Source organism: Orycteropus afer, unplaced genomic scaffold (assembly GCF_000298275.1).
Source record: "Orycteropus afer afer isolate SDZICR_OR568_19922 unplaced genomic scaffold, OryAfe1.0 scaffold00161, whole genome shotgun sequence".
NCBI lineage: Eukaryota > Metazoa > Chordata > Mammalia > Tubulidentata > Orycteropodidae > Orycteropus > Orycteropus afer.
In genome coordinates this window covers 830,372-832,977 of record NW_006921748.1, presented here as the reverse complement: position 1 = coordinate 832,977, position 2,606 = coordinate 830,372, and positions in this window count along the sequence as shown.

The following is a 2,606-nucleotide window of genomic DNA, read 5'->3' as shown; positions in this document are numbered from 1 at the left end:
ACCTTTCTCCTTTGTTGCCACACAGTGTTACCACCAATCTTTCAGTTAATAGCCAAGTACGTAACAATAGTGCCACCAGAGCAACTAGTACTTTATATAAAACCATACAAAACTCACTGGCATTGAATGGATTCTGACTCATAGCAATCCCCACTGGGTTTCCAAGGCTGTAAATCTTTACGGAAGTAGATGCCTCATCTTCCTCCCACAGAGCAGGTGATAGGTATGAACTGCCAACCTCTGGTTAGCAAGCAAATGCCTTATCTACCACACCTCCAGAGCTCCAGCAGTACTTCATATAGCTCTCTTAAAAGTTAACAATTTTAAGAAAGGTCCAATCAATTAATCTCTATGCCTAATGAAGGCCAATGTTACTGCATCTTAGTGGATTTGAGTAATCAGATATTCTCCTTTAAGGAAATCTTCCCAGTAGAAGAGGCACAGTAATTTTCAATAGAAGTAATAGATGATATTTTGGTGTAAGGAATGGAATTATGGGCCCAATTATAGTATAACTATGATTTACTAGGCTTCCTTTATATTTATAGAATTGATATGTTTCAATGAGCACAACTTTTTTTTCACTCTATGTTTCTGTGTCTATGTCTCTGTTCATAACATTGAAATGTGCTTTCTTTACATTTTCAATAGCTATATGTTAACTATTTTATGTGTGATGCTGTGGGCAGGCTTGTATATATTTTAGCAAAGACACATTCCCAGGAAGAGTTTGTGATTTGTTGGTATGCTATACCTCAAGACTTAGAACATAATAGAAATAAAACAAAGTTAATTTAAATAAAAAAGCCATCACATCTATTCTGCTTATCTAGTCCTTTGCTTAAGTTGCCAAATATGCAGAATGGGATAATAATATAAAAAAAGAACACATTTAAAAGGCTAACCAAAGAAAGTTTTGAGACATATTTACTGGGTGTCACCAAATATTTACCAGTTGTTTGTTCTCATGTCAGCTCTGTGATTTGTACCACGTGGTTTACTAAGAATGAAGAACAAACAAGCATATTTTCCTTCAAAAACAACTATAAAATTTTTAGAGGATTGATGCTGATACATGGAAGAGAATTAATTTTAAATAGTACACGAAAAAGAAATAGAAGGAAGCTAATCTTAATTGAGCATACAATACGTTCCAAGAAAAAAAAAAAATCACCTTTTAGTTGCAAATACATTATGATTGAAATTTATGTATGACAACATGGAAACTCAGTGATTAGGTAACTTGCCTGTAATCACAAAGTTTGAGTTTCATGCTATCCCAGACTGTCTCGATTTAAGAGCTAGACCTCTACAGAAAGGGGATAGGATAAGATACCATATACACTGATAAGACAAACCTAAATGAAATAATAAACCCTTGTTTTCTCGATTAAAAATAAATAAATAAAACTTTTTACCTGATTTGAATAATTGAATCCAAAATTTCAAAACTGCAGCAGAGATATGCAAATGTTTACTTACAACATTTTAATTGTTTAAAATTTGGCATTATATGCTTATTTAATGTCACATATATTAAAATGTGTTCATTTATACTATAATTTTTCTTTATCAAATTATGTAAAATATTTCTTGAGCATGGATTCTTTTTATTTTTACTTTCAATACTGTATTATAAAACATTTCAAACAGGAAAAAAGACTAGTACAGTGGACCCCCATGTGCCCATAACCTAGCTACAAAAGCTAGCAACAGATTGTTAATTTTATTTTTTAAAAAGTATTATTATTATTATTATTTTAAATCCATTCACCCATACCAAACCTATTTCTTAATTATCCAATTTCCCTCCTTCCCCTCCTTCCCTATCCCTGGTAACTGACAAAAAAAAATTTTCTTCCTCAACTTTTTCTTTGAATTTTTACAATAATGAACTCATACAATATTTGTCCTTCTGTGATTGACTTATTTCACTCAGCATAATGCCAAGTTCATCAATGTTATTAGGAGATTCACAGACTCTTCATTATTCTTTAATGTTGCATAGTATTCCATTGTGTGTATGTACCATAGTGTGGTTATCCATTCATGTATTGATGGGCACTTAGGATGTTTCCATCTCTTTGCTATTGTAAATAGTGGTGCAATGAAAATTGGTGTGCATATATCTATTCATGTCCTGCATATTACTTCTTCAGGATATATTCCTAGTAGTGAGATTCCTGGATCAAATGGTATTTCTATTTTCAACTTTTTAAGGAAGTGCCAGGCTATTTGCCATAGTGGTTATATCACTTTACCTAAGGCACTTGACTGTTAACCAGAAGGCTGGCGGTTCAAACCCACCAGCCACTCCTGAGAAGGAAGGTTTGGCAATCTACTTCTGTAGTGATACTCCCTGGGAAACACAAGAAGAGGTCACTATGAGTCAGGTCTGACTTGACAGCACATAACAACAACAACAACTACTAGCCCCATGGGAGCTCTGGTGGCATAGTCCCTAAGGCATTTGACTGCTAACCAGAAGGTTGGAGGTTCAAACCTACTAGCATTATATGAGAGTTCCAATTTCTCCACACCCTTGCCAGCCTTTTTTATATTCTGTATTGTTTACCTTTGCTATTATTGCTGGGGTAAGATGATAT